The sequence below is a fragment of the Rhododendron vialii genome, chromosome 10a, assembly GCF_030253575.1.
Source record: "Rhododendron vialii isolate Sample 1 chromosome 10a, ASM3025357v1".
NCBI classification, from domain to species: Eukaryota; Viridiplantae; Streptophyta; class Magnoliopsida; order Ericales; family Ericaceae; genus Rhododendron; species Rhododendron vialii.
Genome location: NC_080566.1, coordinates 31,726,782 through 31,748,312, shown reverse-complemented (window position 1 = coordinate 31,748,312; position 21,531 = coordinate 31,726,782). Strand labels below are relative to the sequence as shown.

At 37.6% G+C, this 21,531-nt stretch overlaps 1 long non-coding RNA gene across 1 annotated transcript; it reads right to left on the bottom strand.

The window, feature by feature from the left end:
- Positions 1 to 6,631: 6,631 nt before the first annotated feature.
- Positions 6,632 to 15,080, bottom strand: LOC131303961 (uncharacterized). The gene is made up of 3 exons (XR_009192267.1): positions 14,853 to 15,080; positions 9,727 to 11,972; positions 6,632 to 6,846 (listed from the first exon to the last, which is right to left on the bottom strand). It is a non-coding gene; the product is annotated as an uncharacterized LOC131303961 (long non-coding RNA).
- Between the last annotated feature and the right edge of the window lie 6,451 nt (positions 15,081 to 21,531).

Here is a 21,531-nt window from a genome sequence, read left to right as displayed (position 1 = left end):
TTATAGGAGAGTTGGAATTATTGTAACTTTTCACTTTTGTGGTTCGAAAGATAAGAAAGCAAACAATGTGATGGGTGAATCCTTCCTTTGGATTTTAAATAAAAAGTACATAGTGATTTGTTTGCAGTATAGTTTTATGAGAACTAACGACATAATTAGGGATATCTCTGACTCGCCTGATTTGTTATTCGAACTCGAGAGGATTCTGTTTCATTTCTCCTTGTTTCAAGTTAACTCCCCTTACGTTAATTATACTGTTAAGTTTTTAATGAGCCCGCTAAGGAGATGTTGTAGAGCCGCCAGTGTTTAGAAATTTTAAGATTTCTATTGCTGGCAGTGATTAAGATTTAAGAAGCAATTCTTCTGTAGGCCGGCGAGCTCATAGTGAGGCTTGATCTAGATGATCCATCAGCTGTAAGAAAAGGAGAACCTTTTTCATAGGAGCTTTCCAATTTTGGGGTCACTGACCGCAATATCTGGAAAAGTTCATCAGTGGTGTGCTGCGAGTTTGAATGCAGCCCAGATGATTCTTGCAGGTTCTGACTTCTGAGCATAACATTGATGAAGTAAGTATCGCTTACCTTTTAGAAGCTCACAATATGGAATTTTGGAGATAGAACAGGATTTGTCCTCATTTGGTCATGTTGGGCATAGAAGCTGAGTAAACATAATAAACAATCAAAAACTCCAGACACATTCCTACTTTACCTCTTAGCAACCCAATTGTAAGTCAAAAGTGAGCCACTGCTTTAATTACTTGTACAGAGCTCAACCATCTATGTCTAGCAAAATAATGAAGTAAAAGCAAAACAAAAAATAAATCTAATCTAATCCACCCCTACTTTTTTATAAGAAAACATAAGAAACAATCTTTGGTTATATCTGTTGGAGAACTAATTATTGTCTAGGAACTTTTGGATATTTAGTCTAGCTTATCGAACAATTTCATGCCTCAGGTCATGCAAAACTTGATCAGTTGTCTCGACAATCCTGAGCTCCCTTTCCTTCGGTGCCAAGAGTGATTGTCTGTCTGGCAACCCGTCTTCCTAAAGATCTCAGATTTCAGGTAAGTGCATTGACACTTAACTGTGTTGGTTTATGCACATATAGTAGGTTTGCATTCATAATCTTGTGGGATTTTGAAAATTTTCTGTTAATAATTTCAGCAGGAATCAGAATTTGAAGTCCACGAAGGTAGTTCAAGCTTGCAAAATCTTGACTTCCCAGCCAAAGCATTGCGGGTTGTTCTTGAGGTTGGTTTATTGTATCAGATTACTAATTTTGTACTTAATGTTCTTGTTTGCTAGGTGATTAACTCTTATGATACTGTTCTGCTGCAGGCCTATCTAAGCTCTTGCCCTGACAAAGAAAAAGGAGCCCAAGAAAGACTTATTGAACCTCTGTTGAGTCTTGTTAAGTCTGATGAAGGGGGTAGAGAGAGACGTGCTCGTGTTATTGTTCAAGCTAGAGGAGTATTTTTGTGTCGAGGAATTATTTAGTGACAACATCCAGGACCAAGTCATCCACATTAGTTGTAGCCTCGAGAATTAGGAAGAGAGGCAAGTCAGCACTCCGAACGATACCTGAATTAAATTCAAAGCACACGTTTCAAACGTATATGGTAAGCTGGTAACGGTGAATACAAATTTGGTCAGCCAGAATCATATGAGCCTACTTATTCTCGTTTTCTGTAGATCACTAATCTTTTGAATTGTACGGCATAATAGAGCAGCGCTGGTTAAACACCGTCAGAGTCTAAATCAATCAGCAATTGAATAGAAGTATCAGCACAGCTAATCTTCATTTTCTAAACAGAAGTCATTTAAAAACAATTACAATCTTTTGGTTCAGCTCTAAGTAGGCATGGCCTTACGGGAACCAACTTATGGGCTAGGCTTAGTTGCTTAATGGAAATTATGATCGTAAAATGACCCGTCTTTGTTACAACATGCAAAAATACATGCTTTACCAATTCAACAAGATGGTAGGTATTGTTGTGATCCCATTGCCAATATTGAGCTTCCTAGGCCAAAAAGTTTGCAAGTGGTTTTCTGTGGAGGGGCATGTTTTTGTTTCCCTTTTACCAGAGGAGGGAGATGTCGAAACTTAATATTTTGTTAGAAAAAAGTTTTGATACTTAATCCTAATAGCCATGTTACAAGGGGTTTTGATTGAAACAGGGACTGGGACAAGGCTAGCAGAAGCAGGACTGGGAGTTTATGGAATGGATTAAGAAGGGCATGGGAAATCATATGGGCTTCAGGGATACATCCCTAACTTTGACATCTTGGTACAAACTGGTCTGATCATTACACAATAATCTCCTGTTAGTAATCATTTATTTTGGTAATTCCAAAACAAGTTGTTTCGTTGCCTAGAAATCGTGGGTGTCATTCAAGATTCTCAGCAGCAAAAAAGAAATAGCACAATAAATCTGTCTATGTGCACAATAAATCTGCTTGTGTGAATTGAAAATATCTTGCTAATAGCAAATGTAACAATTGGCTGTGACGCTGCGTATAACTATATTTTTTGTTTTTGTTTTGTTCGGATTGAACATAATGTGAAAAGGCAATTTTCATAGTTTTGCGTTTCTGGGGAAGTAAACAGAGTTCTGTTAGTTTTATCTTATTTTATCAATTGTTGTGATTACATTTATTGATGATTTTGGCAGTTCTTTCAAATTGTTGAATTTAGGAAATTGTGAACAGAGAGGAAGGAACACATGAAAGAATTGAGAATTTGTATGGGAGGAGCAGTGGCACTTATGTTGCACTTTAAGAAGCCTACCTTCTGGGGACAGTGCCATATTAGTTGCACCATTGCATAAGGTGTGCCTCTCTCTCTCTCTCTCTCTCTCTCTCTCTCTCTCTCTCTCTCTCTCTCCTTTTTTCTTCTGGAAACCACGCAGCCTTATGTTTGGTCATATGAACCATACGATAAGGAACAGCCTGGTTGGCATTACAAAAATATAGAGATCCCAAATACTACCTTCTTTCAGGTAGTTAGTTTGTCGTTAAAAATAGTTATTTTCAAAGAATGTGTCATTCTACTGGTTGATTTTCCGCCTTGCATGGATGAATAGTAAAAGTAAAATGAAAAAAGATGAGAGATTGGCAATTTTGGGCTTTTAATCCTGTTTGTTCATTCAGTATATTTATTTTTGTAGTATAGGAAGCTACTTGCTGGAATTCTGTTTATTTCCATCAAAATTCTGATGGAACGAATTTCGGTTAGTGCAGGACTACTTGTTTTTTTCTTACATCATGTTATGGACAGATCGGTGGAAATGAAAAGAGTACTTGGAAAATTTGCTGCAAGTTTGGGTCTTCAGCTTCGAGAAGCTTATCCGCCTTCATTGTTGGCAAGTGCCCCTTCCTTTTGTTCTTTTTTTGATAACATTTCTTTCCTTTGATTGTGGTTGTTCGATTGTCTTATTCCAGCGTTGCAAGGATGGGTATAGACCAAAATGCTGTTCCCTCCCACTATATTTTCTTCTTGTGCTGAAAATTTTGAATTTCTTATTGGATTTCAACGCTTTGGAGGTGGGAAGCTCATCTTATCAAGGATAACCTCAGCTCGTTCTCCTCTGTGGCAGATGAAGCTGCGATTGGCATACCAAGCTGCAATTTGGGCAGATACCTTCATTTAGATTTTCCTTCTCTTCAAGTAGAGAAAGCTTCTTCCCCTCCTTCAAACTTCTTTCTTCCCTTTTTACAATATCATTTTAGATTTTCACAGAAGCTTCATTGCAAAGACTACTGTAGCAAACTTTATGGTTAAATTTGTATCCTTTTATCTCTCTAATCGCTACACCGCCAAACATATCTATAATACAATTCACGACGGTGTGGTGGCCCACATATTTTCTCTACATAAATCTTGACTGTTAGATTTAACACACATTTTTCTGCATAAATCTTAGCCCTTGATTCAACCCTGGCATTTTTGTAAATACTTTGTATTTTCTAGAACTAGTGTTAGCCCGTGCCTACGGCACTACGTATCTCGGTTGGAAGGGGATGACAGTTGTGTGATTTAGGTGAAAATCATGGGCACTTAACCGGAAAATGGAAGAATGCACTACAGCCTTTGGATCAAATGAATCTAAACCGTTCCAACAATTTGTCTCCACACCATTCTGTTTTATAATAGAGATAAATGGTTGAGTAATAAAATTTTCAGTTTTGGTAATTATTTTTTCGGTTTTGGTAAGTCTTGGCTGCTAAAGGCTGGTAATGAAAATCTATTACTATCAATGCTGGTAATGAAGGCACGTGCTACTAAATGCATAAATGCCGGTAAACCGTGTAAATGCTGGCAATGCATTTTTCGTAATGAACCGTGTAATGTAAATGCTGCTAATTACATTTTTGGTAAGTTTGAACAAGTAAATGTGAGAGACTAATTTTCTCTCTTTTTTTTCAGTTTTGCACGTTTGTTTTGTCCAGATCTCTTTTTTCGGTCCAACTCCAAAAAATTTCGACAAAAAGAGAGAACAAAAGAGTCATACCTGTAGAGAGAGAACTGGAGAGAGGGCGGGCGAGAGTCTGGGAGACGGGAAAGATAAGTGGAAAGAGAACGTTTAGGGAGAGAGAGACATAGAAAATAGGAAACAAATGGTGAGAATTAATCTTTTTTTTACAGTTCTACACGTTTACTTTTTATGTTTCCAATGGGAAAGTAGGGGACGGAGTGAAAGAGAATTTGTTTTTGATCATTTTGATGCACCATTACTAAGATCAATTTGTAAACTTCTTATGTTTCAGAGTAGCATCAAGTTGAATGTATTGGTATCTCTTTTTCCTCTTTCAAAGCACGCATTGGTATCTCTTTGATGCATTTAGGGTTATGGAGATCTATGCATTTGAAGAGACTATATTTTCTTGAATATTGAATGGATGCTATTTTTTTTGACATGGATTACTAGAATTTGATGTTGACAAAAATTATGATTTGAGTTTTTGGTTTCATTTTTGTGACATTAGTTCATAGCTCACCCTGTTTGTCGTAGTTGAATGAGATGTGATTGACTCGGGATGTGCTTTATTTCTTCTAACAAACTTGCATTGGTTAACTTCAGGTGATATGTAGGACTTATGTTGAGGTCATATTGTGCTCACTAGAGCATTGCCTGTTCCAACATTGGATAGTTGTTGTAATGCCATAGGCACGGGCAATATTGACTTGGATTGTTGATTCGACTTGAAGCTCGAGTATGTTATTCCGGCTTTTGGAGAGTTACATTATTAGTCCTGTAGTCAATAGTATGAGTAAATGATTTTTTGTGGTGACAAAATTATGTTGGTATGTGCCTTTAGGCACGATCAGTTTGCTCACACCTAGCTAGCTAAGGCCACTTGAAATCATGTTGAATAAGGAATTCTTCGATCTGTGCCTAAAGGCATGGGCAAGCATTTGGCTACTTCAATCTTTGTTGGTTTTACATTTAGTTTAACTTTTAAAAAATATTGTATTTAGGATAGGCTTTTGATTGGAAAGCTAGATTTTGGGTATTTATATGGTGTTGACAAATTAGTTGCAAATGTAGGCTATAAAATCCCTTTCAAATTAGGGGACTTAAAGTTCGTGTTGCTTGAGCAATGCTATAGTTTTTGTAGTTTTTTACCATCTTCATTATCGTGACAGCCAACTGTAGATTGGGAAAATGAGTGGACAATGAAGACATAATAACTCCACCTACGGTAGATTGGCTTATATTTGTTTCATTTTCTTTATAGCACGTAAAAGAATCTGAGTAGCTCAGTCCCTTTTTAGTAAGAGCTGACCAGGTATGCCAAGAGATTTAGCACAGCCATTTTGAACATAGTCACCCCCATCGTTCATGTTTGTACCACCAGTTTGTGCTGAGTCCCTATCAGCATATACGATACTGCTGATTTGATCTGGAGTTGTCTCGCTTCGTCAATATGAAAATGCTAAAAGAGAATGCAAAATGGTTAAAGCTTCCATTTTCATTTAGTGATTTTTTGAATCATTGTTTTCCCTTTTTATGCAAAATTGTTAAATTGTTTTCCTTTTTATGTGAGAGTAACATCTACTATTGCCATTTTTTGCAACATGTACAGGTTTGGACATCCTTTCTTTTTGGGGAGTGAAAATGGGAATAAAAAAGGCTCTGAGTTGGGTGAGCAAGTCCATATTGTTTTGGTTCCCTTTGTATAGATCAACTATATGGTAGTTTCATTCAATCATATGGTCTTACAATGTACAATTTATGAAATTATATGGTATTTTTGGCTCAAATGGTTGTATGAAGAATGATGCAATTGCAGAAAATTATTGTATCATATTCGTAGCGTAGCTAAATGTCTGGTTTCTATCAGTCCGTCTAACTTCTTAATTATTGGCATTTCATTTAGGCATTGTTTGATTGAAAGTTGCATTTCATGCTCTTGGTAACAAGTTTACGTAGAGGATGGAGGTTAAAGGACCTTAGCTGTCACGCCCTCGATTTTCAGCTAAAATAATAATATATTTTCCATAACAAAAGTCTTCCTCTCAAACTATATTTACCCTTAACTGACATGCCAATCCAAATAAAGAATCAAAGTCTCTTCTTCTTGTCTCTAAATTTTTTTTTTTTTTTACGTAAAGTCTCCAAAACGTCTTCAATTAAAAAGGGCTTCACAATAATCAAAGAGATGAGTTTATACATAGCTTTACATATGCTCAAACCAAAAGATACTACATTCAATTGCAGGTGAAGTACACAACGTGAATTAGACTAGTTGATAAACAACTCCTTAATAATTCCAACGAAGCTCCCAAGAGACGTCTCCATGTGCACTCCATGCAATCCAAGCTAAGTGCCATGGCGAGTACCTGAAAGGATAGGGTGAGCTACACTAGCTCGTAGAGATATCCATACCTAAATTACATGCAGAAGCGAAGACAGATTACAAGGGAAAACATTTTCCAAAAAGCATACGTGTCTTGTCAAAAGTGAAGCTCAAAATGTCATACTCATGCTGGAAAATATTTAACTCCATTTCTCAAACACCAACACTCTCAACCACACACGCCAATATTCTTAAATATCTCAGCTTACCGATACGGCATTACCCAACCCAATCCCTGCTTTTTCATTTCCATTTTAATGACCTAAAGATTAGTCTGAGTTCTTTAACAAAATGTTTTCCTTTCTTTTCTCATACAACTAACCAACCTCTCACCAAAAATATACACACTAGGCATGTAGAGCTAGAACATAAGGTAAGCAATGACAAGTCAAACAATACCGCACCTCAACAACAAGGAAACTCACCCGTCAACCCCAAATTAATCTTCAAATCTCAAGTTTAACATCTAGTAAAAATCTCTTCACAATAAGATTTCCTTTATGAAACTCTCGCAATGCATAGCACCACAAGGTACCAAATATGCATTCACACAAAATAAATTGACCACCACATATCAGGGAAAACAAGCCACAATGATTTGGAGGTCTAAAGGAAGGAATATAAAACATGTATTGACATACTGGACAATCCAAGTTACCAACTCAAACTGACATTTCAATCTTAGTATGATGCTAAATACTATGAAGATTCTCCGTTTTCACTGTCACATATTTCGATTTCATTTCCGGGCTTTTAGGACCCCCGTGCGTCCACTACAATCCTTTGAATCAATTCCGGGCTTTTAGGACCCCCGTGCGTCCATTAAAATCCTTTTGATTCAATTCCGGGCTTTTAGGACCCCCGTGCGTCCATTAAAATCCTTTGATTCAATTCCGGGCTTTTAGGACCCCCGTGCGTCCATTAAAATCCTTTGATTCAATTCCGGGCTTTTAGGACCCCCGTGCGTCCATTAAAATCCTTTTGATTCAATTCCGGGCTTTTAGGACCCCCGTGCCTCCACTAAAATCCTTTTGATTCAATTCCGGGCTTTTAGGACCCCCGTGCGTCCATTAAAATCCTTTGATTCAATTCCGGGCTTTTAGGACCCCCGTGCGTCCATTAAAATCCTTTTGATTCAATTCCGGGCTTTTAGGACCCCCGTGCGTCCACTAAAATCCTTTTGATTCAATTCCGGGCTTTTAGGACCCCCGTACGTCCCATGTTCGGCATCATACCTTACGGTGGATCCGTGGCTTTCATTATCGTTCAATTAGTGTCACATATTCTCACTAACAAGCAATCTCATTATCCACCGTTTCTCTAATCCCCACACATAGCAAAACACATCTCTCACACCAATACTTAGATTCAGTTACACGTAAATAATCTTGTCTTCATCATTTCAATAAAGAAAGCACAAAAACCCACATCCTTCACATTGTAAATCAACCATTTATTTCACATCTCATATTACCACCTAATGGACCCCCTTTGTGACATCTCCATCAAGAGTCTAATTTGCAAATACTTATAAAGATCCTCATCTTTGTAGTACCCATCAATGCTTAACAACCATGCACTCATGCCAAGTGATTCATCAAATCCTGTTTAACTCACTGCAAGTATCCCGCAAGCCCAAAGACTCAATCTCATGGAAAGACATCGAATAATTTACACATCATGTCAAACATTCCACAACTTAATTTATCATCGATCGTATCATCCATCTAATCCATTTTCTATTCCAATCGTTTACAAGTATTTTAACCCTTATGCTCATTAGTTCTCATATCCCAATAATTAATCATCTAGATCAACTCATCATATCCCCACATATCCAATAGGTGAAATTAATCATTCACACTTGACCATATCCAATTAAACAATATGAATTCCAGGGCGACACTTAAACCATTGAAAAGTAGACTTCTTCTTCTTTGAATCCATAGGTCATACATCAAAAACAAAGTTCGGGTAACCTAACTACGGCCTTGCGATTATAGCTTCAACATAACAGTAAAAACTGGTGCGAAGGCAGAATTTAGGTCAACTTTGGATGCAAATCTGTTATCGCTCGGACATACCCATGATGCATGGGATGTATCGTTGGAAAGCTCTCTGTGTCTAGTTTCTAACAAAACAAACGGTGCGTCATTTCGAGTCCCGAGCTAGGAGTTATGGCCATTTTACCAAAGTCCACCGGTGCTGTCAGATTCTACGCGGGAATAAGTAAAATTGATTGAAAAATCATAACTCTTCCAACTTAAACCCAAAAATATTGAAACCAACGCCAAAAGTCGCACCACTACAAGCCCTACACTCAGTAAAAATCCCAGGTTCAGAAACAAGAGGAGATTAACCCAACAATCAAAAGAAATACAGATTCGCAACCATTTTCGCCCTAGTCGACCAACCCTACGTTAGAAATTCACCAAAAATTGTATACTTAACCGAATCACTTGATTCCAACGCCAATCCTTTCCCAACTTAAATATGCAGCTCCTGTAAAAGACCCAAAGCCACCAAATTGTTCATCATGCCCAGAAAATTAAAAGAAGACAGCCACGCACAGATTCGCGTATCCAGGAAACAGCCGGTATTCAAAAATTCATAACTAATTGTGTGATTATCGGTTTTTCATGATCTTGGTACCAAAATCTTCGTATTGAAACGTACTTTAACTGTTATGAAGACACCAAAAATTGATTCCTAGCAGAAGGGCTCCCAAAAGACAGATTTCCAAAACCCACGAAATTTTCAGCATATATACCAGATTTGTTCAAGACTCAAAATAAATGATCAAACTTGATTCTCGTACATTAAACCAGCACTTAAACATGTAAAGAAGGCAGGAGATCCCTACCTCGAAGGTTGAAATTAAAACCCCAAGAATCTCCAGGCAAAACCTCTCCCGAAAACACCTCCTCCGAGCTTTCCAACGCGATCAACGGCTAGAACTCGACTCTAGGAGAAGAATACTCCAAGATCCCTTGGTTAATTTGAGATTTGGGGAAGAAATTTGAAGAGAGAGACAGAGAGAGAAGCCGTGGGAGAGATGAGAGAGTGGCGTGGGTGTGTGTTGTGTTTACTGTGAGAGAAAAGAGAGAATTATAATTGAGGAGAAAATTATCTCCTACACCCACACATACATCTATCACATGCCATACACACATATTTCACAATTGCACCGAATTTTCAACTTCTTGCACATCAATCCCCAATTCATTATCCACCATAATAATCAATTCTTTTAAAAAGGGTCCTTCAATATCCCCAACATTAAAAATAAAAAGATTTTTAATACGGGTCTCTACATCCTACCCCTCTTAAAGAAATTTCGTCCTCGAAATTAGGATAAACCAAGTCGACCATGTCATGTAACACCTGAAACGCACAACACCACCGTCACCACATGTAGCACAACATCCGAGAATGTTCAACAAGTCAACAACCACAAAATCTAGATCCAAGAGACCTACATCGATCACAAGAAAAACAAGTCCAAATACTTCCCTCTATCTCATCATTCGTTACCCACATGGATTCCTCTTTTCCTTTTCTTTGTAACTCAAAATCCTTACACCAGAATAACCCCATCATGTTCTACATATCCAAGCGTTCCTTTCAAGGCCTAACCTTAAGTTCATCATTAGATCGTTATTCAAGACTTAACCTTTCCTTTCAACATTTTCCTCAGCATAGAGTCAAGAAACTAAATTCAACCATAATTTTACACTAGTTCTTGTTAATTAAACAACTTCATCAAGTCATATTCTAACATCACTTAGTGTCAAACACAAAGGTACCAACCTATCATCATGAAGGTAATAGAAAGCATTGCAATTCCAAAAGAATTTAACCATCTCACTTCACAGTTCTCAATTCTCTATCGGATGCAAAAACACATGTTCACATAAGACATAACAAGACATGCATACTCTACATAACCCCTTTCAAACAAATTGATAAGCTCACCCATAGAGAAAATTTTGCAGTTGGACTTATCTCTGTGGTTAAAAGAATTAAATATCATCTTGCTTATTAGTACACCATATAAGACAAGGTCCAAGTTGATACCCCCTTTTTCTTTTTCTTTTTTTTTAACAGGTGTCTATTCTGGATATTCAATCTCGAAGTCGTGGTGGCCAGCCGCACCTCAAACTGAATATCCGGAAGTAGATCCTCAAAATCTTAGAAAAGAAATAAGTTTCACATATACTAGATACGGTCACCCTTAACAATCTATATATCAGTTAACATAAACATAAGAGATGCACAATACGTTCAAGCTTACCATTTAAGATAGCACAAAACAGGCACCAAATACAATACCGTAAGATATTATACACACACAGAATCACCAAGAACAGTGATCAATACACCACAGCCACAAGACATAACCACATCACCCCAACTACATTAATATGCAGCTTTCTCCATACACACATTTGCAAAACACAAAATTTTTCGGTCGCCACAGAAGTTAAGTAAAAGAACTAATCAACAACCACAACTTCACTTATGAGGTCAAACCTCCAATTTTCTCCAATAAAGGTCAACAACACCATATGACGCTACAGAGATGCAATTAAGATGCCAAGTAGATCGGTGTAAGCTATTCACGTACACCCAAAATTCATGCCCCAATGCAACCGCTAGACTCATAAGACTAAGTGTCTCCCCACGGTCCCGAGGTATTCTAAACCTATGCTCTGATACCAAGTTGTCACGCCCTCGATTTTCAGCTAAAATAATAATATATTTTCCATAACAAAAGTCTTCCTCTCAAACTATATTTACCCTTAACTGACATGCCAATCCAAATAAAGAATCAAAGTCTCTTCTTCTTGTCTCTAAATTTTTTTTTTTTTTTACGTAAAGTCTCCAAAACGTCTTCAATTAAAAAGGGCTTCACAATAATCAAAGAGATGAGTTTATACATAGCTTTACATATGCTCAAACCAAAAGATACTACATTCAATTGCAGGTGAAGTACACAACGTGAATTAGACTAGTTGATAAACAACTCCTTAATAATTCCAACGAAGCTCCCAAGAGACGTCTCCATGTGCACTCCATGCAATCCAAGCTAAGTGCCATGGCGAGTACCTGAAAGGATAGGGTGAGCTACACTAGCTCGTAGAGATATCCATACCTAAATTACATGCAGAAGCGAAGACAGATTACAAGGGAAAACATTTTCCAAAAAGCATACGTGTCTTGTCAAAAGTGAAGCTCAAAATGTCATACTCATGCTGGAAAATATTTAACTCCATTTCTCAAACACCAACACTCTCAACCACACACGCCAATATTCTTAAATATCTCAGCTTACCGATACGGCATTACCCAACCCAATCCCTGCTTTTTCATTTCCATTTTAATGACCTAAAGATTAGTCTGAGTTCTTTAACAAAATGTTTTCCTTTCTTTTCTCATACAACTAACCAACCTCTCACCAAAAATATACACACTAGGCATGTAGAGCTAGAACATAAGGTAAGCAATGACAAGTCAAACAATACCGCACCTCAACAACAAGGAAACTCACCCGTCAACCCCAAATTAATCTTCAAATCTCAAGTTTAACATCTAGTAAAAATCTCTTCACAATAAGATTTCCTTTATGAAACTCTCGCAATGCATAGCACCACAAGGTACCAAATATGCATTCACACAAAATAAATTGACCACCACATATCAGGGAAAACAAGCCACAATGATTTGGAGGTCTAAAGGAAGGAATATAAAACATGTATTGACATACTGGACAATCCAAGTTACCAACTCAAACTGACATTTCAATCTTAGTATGATGCTAAATACTATGAAGATTCTCCGTTTTCACTGTCACATATTTCGATTTCATTTCCGGGCTTTTAGGACCCCCGTGCGTCCACTACAATCCTTTGAATCAATTCCGGGCTTTTAGGACCCCCGTGCGTCCATTAAAATCCTTTTGATTCAATTCCGGGCTTTTAGGACCCCCGTGCGTCCATTAAAATCCTTTGATTCAATTCCGGGCTTTTAGGACCCCCGTGCGTCCATTAAAATCCTTTGATTCAATTCCGGGCTTTTAGGACCCCCGTGCGTCCATTAAAATCCTTTTGATTCAATTCCGGGCTTTTAGGACCCCCGTGCCTCCACTAAAATCCTTTTGATTCAATTCCGGGCTTTTAGGACCCCCGTGCGTCCATTAAAATCCTTTGATTCAATTCCGGGCTTTTAGGACCCCCGTGCGTCCATTAAAATCCTTTTGATTCAATTCCGGGCTTTTAGGACCCCCGTGCGTCCACTAAAATCCTTTTGATTCAATTCCGGGCTTTTAGGACCCCCGTACGTCCCATGTTCGGCATCATACCTTACGGTGGATCCGTGGCTTTCATTATCGTTCAATTAGTGTCACATATTCTCACTAACAAGCAATCTCATTATCCACCGTTTCTCTAATCCCCACACATAGCAAAACACATCTCTCACACCAATACTTAGATTCAGTTACACGTAAATAATCTTGTCTTCATCATTTCAATAAAGAAAGCACAAAAACCCACATCCTTCACATTGTAAATCAACCATTTATTTCACATCTCATATTACCACCTAATGGACCCCCTTTGTGACATCTCCATCAAGAGTCTAATTTGCAAATACTTATAAAGATCCTCATCTTTGTAGTACCCATCAATGCTTAACAACCATGCACTCATGCCAAGTGATTCATCAAATCCTGTTTAACTCACTGCAAGTATCCCGCAAGCCCAAAGACTCAATCTCATGGAAAGACATCGAATAATTTACACATCATGTCAAACATTCCACAACTTAATTTATCATCGATCGTATCATCCATCTAATCCATTTTCTATTCCAATCGTTTACAAGTATTTTAACCCTTATGCTCATTAGTTCTCATATCCCAATAATTAATCATCTAGATCAACTCATCATATCCCCACATATCCAATAGGTGAAATTAATCATTCACACTTGACCATATCCAATTAAACAATATGAATTCCAGGGCGACACTTAAACCATTGAAAAGTAGACTTCTTCTTCTTTGAATCCATAGGTCATACATCAAAAACAAAGTTCGGGTAACCTAACTACGGCCTTGCGATTATAGCTTCAACATAACAGTAAAAACTGGTGCGAAGGCAGAATTTAGGTCAACTTTGGATGCAAATCTGTTATCGCTCGGACATACCCATGATGCATGGGATGTATCGTTGGAAAGCTCTCTGTGTCTAGTTTCTAACAAAACAAACGGTGCGTCATTTCGAGTCCCGAGCTAGGAGTTATGGCCATTTTACCAAAGTCCACCGGTGCTGTCAGATTCTACGCGGGAATAAGTAAAATTGATTGAAAAATCATAACTCTTCCAACTTAAACCCAAAAATATTGAAACCAACGCCAAAAGTCGCACCACTACAAGCCCTACACTCAGTAAAAATCCCAGGTTCAGAAACAAGAGGAGATTAACCCAACAATCAAAAGAAATACAGATTCGCAACCATTTTCGCCCTAGTCGACCAACCCTACGTTAGAAATTCACCAAAAATTGTATACTTAACCGAATCACTTGATTCCAACGCCAATCCTTTCCCAACTTAAATATGCAGCTCCTGTAAAAGACCCAAAGCCACCAAATTGTTCATCATGCCCAGAAAATTAAAAGAAGACAGCCACGCACAGATTCGCGTATCCAGGAAACAGCCGGTATTCAAAAATTCATAACTAATTGTGTGATTATCGGTTTTTCATGATCTTGGTACCAAAATCTTCGTATTGAAACGTACTTTAACTGTTATGAAGACACCAAAAATTGATTCCTAGCAGAAGGGCTCCCAAAAGACAGATTTCCAAAACCCACGAAATTTTCAGCATATATACCAGATTTGTTCAAGACTCAAAATAAATGATCAAACTTGATTCTCGTACATTAAACCAGCACTTAAACATGTAAAGAAGGCAGGAGATCCCTACCTCGAAGGTTGAAATTAAAACCCCAAGAATCTCCAGGCAAAACCTCTCCCGAAAACACCTCCTCCGAGCTTTCCAACGCGATCAACGGCTAGAACTCGACTCTAGGAGAAGAATACTCCAAGATCCCTTGGTTAATTTGAGATTTGGGGAAGAAATTTGAAGAGAGAGACAGAGAGAGAAGCCGTGGGAGAGATGAGAGAGTGGCGTGGGTGTGTGTTGTGTTTACTGTGAGAGAAAAGAGAGAATTATAATTGAGGAGAAAATTATCTCCTACACCCACACATACATCTATCACATGCCATACACACATATTTCACAATTGCACCGAATTTTCAACTTCTTGCACATCAATCCCCAATTCATTATCCACCATAATAATCAATTCTTTTAAAAAGGGTCCTTCAATATCCCCAACATTAAAAATAAAAAGATTTTTAATACGGGTCTCTACATTAGCTTTCTCTTCATATCAAAGTGGGGGAGGGCAAGTTGTTGTATGAGATTGAGTCACGAATATACTTAGGTAATAAACAAATAGAGAAAACTGCAGCCTCATCTCTTAGCTTCTTGATACAAAATTCTTTTTTTGATTCAAAACATTTAAAAGACTTTTCAATTGATTGTGTGTTGCCCTGATTTTAGATTGTGTGTGAATGATGGTGTATCTGGAGAGCCATTGATGGTATATTTTGATGTCTCTACAAGCTTGGTACGTAAGGTAATTTCATTTGTTGCAGTCATTTACTTTTGTAAAATCTCTCACCTTTGTTAGTAAAATATCTCACCTTTTTTTTGGGATCTTCAAGTATGTTGCCTTAGACATCTAACTACTTATTAATGGCGTTTGATTCAGGCATTGTTTGATGGAAAGTTGCATTTCATGCTCTCGATAACAAGTTTACGTAGATATGGAGGTTGAAGGACCTTAGCTTTCTCTTCATACCTAAGTGGGGGAGGACAAGTTGTTGCATGGGATTAAGTCACGAATATATATGGCGATTGCACCGTCCACCAGGATAGAGCGCGGCTCGACTCCTCCTTTGTCTCCCTTTGTGAAGACGTTGATTTTAGTTTTTATTTGCGGCCACACCAAATAACTTTCTTTGATAATGTACTCTTTCATTTTAACTTCTTCTTTTTTCCTTCCTGAAATGATTGGGGTTGGTCAGTGTTTTTTTTCTTTCGGTTAATTAGATGTATAGGATTTGTTTCTCCTTTCAAAGTAGGGAAAAAGAGCGTGCACTTTGATGCCCGTCTAAGTGATTGTTCATTTCTTTGGTGTTAACCTGTTGGGGTCTATAACTTTTGTTTTGACTATTTCATTTTTTGGCCAAAATTACACACTCCTCAACCAAGAAAGAAAATTACACTCTTCGATAATTCATTTTAGTAGTGTTCAAAAACGTGTTGCACCGTGCCTGCAATTTCTAGTCTATATTACAATACACAAGCAAAATATTTCTCTCACAACTGTCCTACGTGGCACATTGAAGGGCTCTGATTAAATAAAGGGTTTGAGGGCTAAAATTCAATCCATCCAAGGGTTATCATTTGTCTGGGTTCGAAATTTGAAAACCCATTATTTTCTCCCTTAATTTCCAATTCTTTCCTTTTTCCATGGCAAAAAATATAGAAATTTGTTTTCTCTCTTACTTCCCCTGTTTGACATTTCATTTCTCTCCCTCTCTCTTCTCCTTTTCTTCTCCTCTCTACTCTCTCATTGATTTTTCAACAACAACAGAGGTTGCTGTAATATTGGTATCATTCTTCTTTTTTGTCATAGACTTTATTTATTTATTTTATTATCATAGCCTTTGTACTTTGACTTTTTTTTTTTTTTTTCAGTTGCTAAAGCTCGGGCTTGCAAGATTCACCAATTTTCTCTCCTTTCTTGATTGTGACCATCTACCATAAACGTAAACGAAGTAAGTTTTCCTCTTTTCTTCATGTTCAACAAAGTCTACTTTTTGAACCCGAAGTTTTTGAATTCACAATATCCAAAACCCAAACACTTTTAATCAGACTATCATATTTACTTTTTATTATATTTTTTTACATTATTGCTCATGTATTTTTACTAGACTAGATGAGAACTAAAGCGCCACCCATTTTTTTCTAGGTTGCATTGGCTAACCAATGAGTCAGATACCGAGTTGGTTGGAGCTTGAAGCTTAAAAAGTCCACAATTTTTATAAGTGAGATTACATTTTTAGATGTTGATATTGCCGATGTATTTTTACATTCTGAAGCTTGGTTTATTTTTTGCCCATAAAGTGTTTTTGTGATAACAGTGGTTTTTTTGTCGATTGTGATCAGTAGTTGGTAGTGTGATCAACATACTGTGAATTCAAATGGCTGGCTATAAGTAACCCACAAGTAAGGACACTACAACTGTTAGTTTGTTAGTTTGTTTTGTGCTAATTCAAGTTAACCGGTGCATATACTTGAGCTATTATTTTTTTAGTTGAAATTTTGCAAATGGGGCATTGGCTTTCAAGAGGTTAGAGACACAAAATTGGCGAGCCATGCACTAGTGCTATTCACTTAACTGAATAGAAGCTCAGTGAACGCCTGTAGTGATGCTTTAATTGAGATTCCAAAATATTTTGCGAAAACCAGCTCGAACCTCTTTTAGAGCATCCCCAATGGGGATGTAAAATAGAAGAGGTTGTATAGTTATTTTAGAAGTAAAAAGTGGTTAAAAGTTGGTTAGATGTAAAATAGAACCTATGCCTATCCAATGGTGAGATGTAAAAAAAAGATGGATAATTAACTAACTTTCCATCCTCTTTAATTTTTCTCAACTTTCTTATTTCTAATTTAAGTACTACTTCCGTTGAAAAATAATTTTGGTATCCGGTAATCGAGAACTTTAAAAAAAAAAATTCCTGAAAAAAAAAAACAGTGAAAATCATGTTAAAAACACGGGAGACTTAAATATCCATCCTCAAACCTCATCCAACGTAAGTATTCATCCAGGGTATTTTGAACAGTTATATTTTCATCCTTTGAGATGGTGAATTACCTATCTTACCCTTTTAATAAGATATCTATATGTGTGTGTATTCACTTCCTAAATTAGTGGGATTCAATCATTTCCTAATTTAGTGGGTTTCAAGTCATTCAACCATTTCCTAATTTAAAAAGGATTTCAAAATTTTAAAAATTCATAATAACCAAATCCAACCGATTTATTTTTCACCAATTTAAATTCGATAACCATATTTATAGTTCCCTATCTACCATGTATTATCATGATTTTTTTTGTAACAAGGTGGAATCGACTATGTTTTTCATGATTACCATAAAAAAAAAAAAATATATAGATAATATTCAAACCGATCATCTACCTATGAAATACACCATAAAATTTCTTGATAAATACACCATGAAAACCGCTTGATAAAATACGCCACGAAATTAATCTGCTTGATAAATACACCATGAACATGAAATACACCTTGAAATCTACCTTGATATATACAACATGAAATCCGTAAGATAAAATACACTGTGAAATTAATCTGCTTGATAAATACACCGTGAAATTACTGTGCTTGATAAATACACCATGAAAATCCGCTATATAAAATTCCCCATGAGATATGATTGATAAAATACACCACGAACGAAGAAATACACCATGAAATATGTTTGACGGAGTAATATACACCACGGACGAAATACACCATGAAATTACACCAACAAAACTTTCGATTCTCATAGTGGTTTGGGTTTCTGGCAACCAAATCAAAAAAATATGAACAAGAAGTATGTGGTAATACTAATTACCACCATATATCCATAAAATACATGAGGATTACCATCCTCCTGATCAAGCAGAAAAGAAAAACTAACGTAATGAACCCACCATCAATTAAAAAGCTATGCAATGAAGCTGCACTAGGAGGACGAGTTGATCCCATTCACGGCGGAGGAGGTGGAGCACCAGCCTACTCCCGGTTCGGCAACAAGTCCACCATCGCAAGGTTCCTCAACCGCCGGTCGAACAACGCGATCAAGAATCACTGGAACTCCACGCTCAAGCGGGAGCATGCGGCGGCGGCGGTGGCGGTCGAGGCATCACGGAGCACGGCGGTCGGAGAGGCCGCTCTCGCCGCTTGGCTCTCTCCAAAACCTGCAAATGGTTTTGCCAGAATGGTTTGTCACGAAATGGTTTGTCACGTGCAAATGGTTTTGAATGGTTTTTTTTTTTTTTCCTTTTTTGAAATGGATTTTGCCGGAAATTTTGGGATTTGTTAGGGGTGATTATCCTCAAATTAGGTTAGAGGACTCTTAAGATTATTTTTTAGTCCCAAAAATCCTTCCTATATATATACATATATTATATATAATAGTCAATGTATATTATAATAAAGGGTAATTCTGAAATTATTTAAAAGCGGGGATGGAAACATAATTGTTTAAAATGGCCTGGATGAATACTTACGTAGGATGAGGTTTGAGGATGGATATTTAAAAACTCCTAAAAACACCCATTTATAGGTAAGGGGAAAAAAAGCCCGTTGCTGAATTGATCCGTTGATCAGCGGTCAAAAGATCCGTTGGCTGATTGATCAACGGTCGGCTGAAATTAATAGACCCTCTCAACTTTACTCTCTCTCAGTCTCAACTTTACTCTCTTTCTCTCTCTACGAAACCAGTCGGTGGAAAGTTTCCACTAGAAACCCACCCGCCTCTCTCTCTCTCTCTAAACTACTGGTAATAAACCTCCCTCCTCTCTCTCTCTCTCTCTCTCTCTCTCTCTCTCTCTCTCTCGCATTGATATCTCTGTCTCCTACCGACTTTACCGACTGTTCCCGTTGAGTACCGAGATGAAACCCTAACTCCCCTATGTTGATCATCATTGATGATCACCGACTGTTCCCGTTGATATCTCTGTCTCTCATCGGCGAGATCCCTCTCTCACCTCTCTCTCTCTCTCTCTCTCTCTCTCTCTCTCTCTCACTCAATTCCGGCATTTTTTGGTCACTCCGGCGAATATTTGCAGAATCCGGCGACGAGGAACAAATTCCGGCCAACTATCCGGCGAATACAGGTAATTCCGTTCGTCCATTTTTCTGGTATTGCAGTTGGATTTGATGATGTTTGATGACCTGTAATTTATAGCTGTAGCCAAAAAGGGATGGAAATATACATCCCCCTTTCCATCTATGCCATTTTACATCCAGATTTATGCTATTTTACATCCCCATTGGAGGGGTTTTTTTTGCATCCAGGTTCTATTATAAGTATACAACCCAGTTTTACATTCCCATTGGGGATGCTCTTAGACTTTCTTTGAATATTTTAGAACCTTTTCAAATGCGTGAGAGAAAGAGAGATCAAGCTCCCATCCAATTTTTTGTTATGTCCCGTTTGGGTCATTGCGAGCCCATCCTCGGCCCAAATATTATTTGAAATTTATATATTTTTTATTTTACCTTGCACAAACACTTTTGGTTTGCATATCTATCGATGTCCTATCAAACTAATTTTTTAAATAAATATCCGTGCATGCATCATCATATAGAATCCTTCTTTTGGCCAACCATAATACATTAATACATACTCATACGATGTAGGAATATTCAACTGGAGTATAAGTCAGAGATGTGTCATACTTATTGTAAAACACACACGGCCATGTATATCTAGATCCATAAAAAAATATAAAAAATTGGTGGGAGGTCCACTATAGCATATTTGTAACCCATTAAGTTTACTTCTAAATTTCATAACCCCTCTAGTCCACTAATATAGTTATATAACCTAATAACTCCAATTTACTTAAAAAGAGATATTTTTCAAGACCAAAAAACCCTCCTATATAACATATAGAGAGAAACCCTAGATCACAAAACAGATCTGAGCCTCCCCTCTGCTCCTCTCCCTCTCTCCTCCCCTCCCCTGGTGAACCGTCCGCCTCCAAATTTTCCATGCCGACGAGCTCTCCCTCACTCACCACGAACTGGATTGGGCCCGCGCTGCCCATAACGGTGATGCTTACCAACAATTAGTCACCGAAGTTGAGGGAGGTGGCGGTGGCGGTGCTAGCAATTATCGGCATTCTGGGTTTGGGGCCGAGCTCCATCAACAACGACACAAATCAATCTGACGGTCTGTACTTTACTCCTTCAGTCTTTACCCCCCAGCTGCTCTGCTGGTTATGTTTGTTTGTTTTGTGTTTTTCTCTATTTGTGGATAAAAATTGATGGGTTTTCATTGACTGACTAAATCTATCTATATTCTATTTTTTCTTGAGAACGCAGTTTATACTTTGTACCCATTACTAAAAAGCTGGCAAGCAGGAGGCACGATCTGCTAGAAGAATCCAAAGCCACAAAAAAAATTCTACCTTCTTCACATGTACTACTGGTATTATGGTTAAACTCTATATATATTATAGATCTATATATAATCTTGTGGAGTAGTTTATTTTGTAATCACGGTGATTTATGGCTAGAGTTGGACGCCGCCGCCATGGCCATAGATGGATCGGCCCGTAAATCACCGTGAATTTATATTTGTGCTTTTCATCAATCACTTATTGATTTGGTCCGCGCAGCGCCTCTCCGACTTGCTTCTGATATATTTGGAGTTTTTTGAATAAATATATAAGGTTATATGTGTGTTTTTTCTAGGTCTAGACATATAAGGTTGGAACATGTTGTGTTTT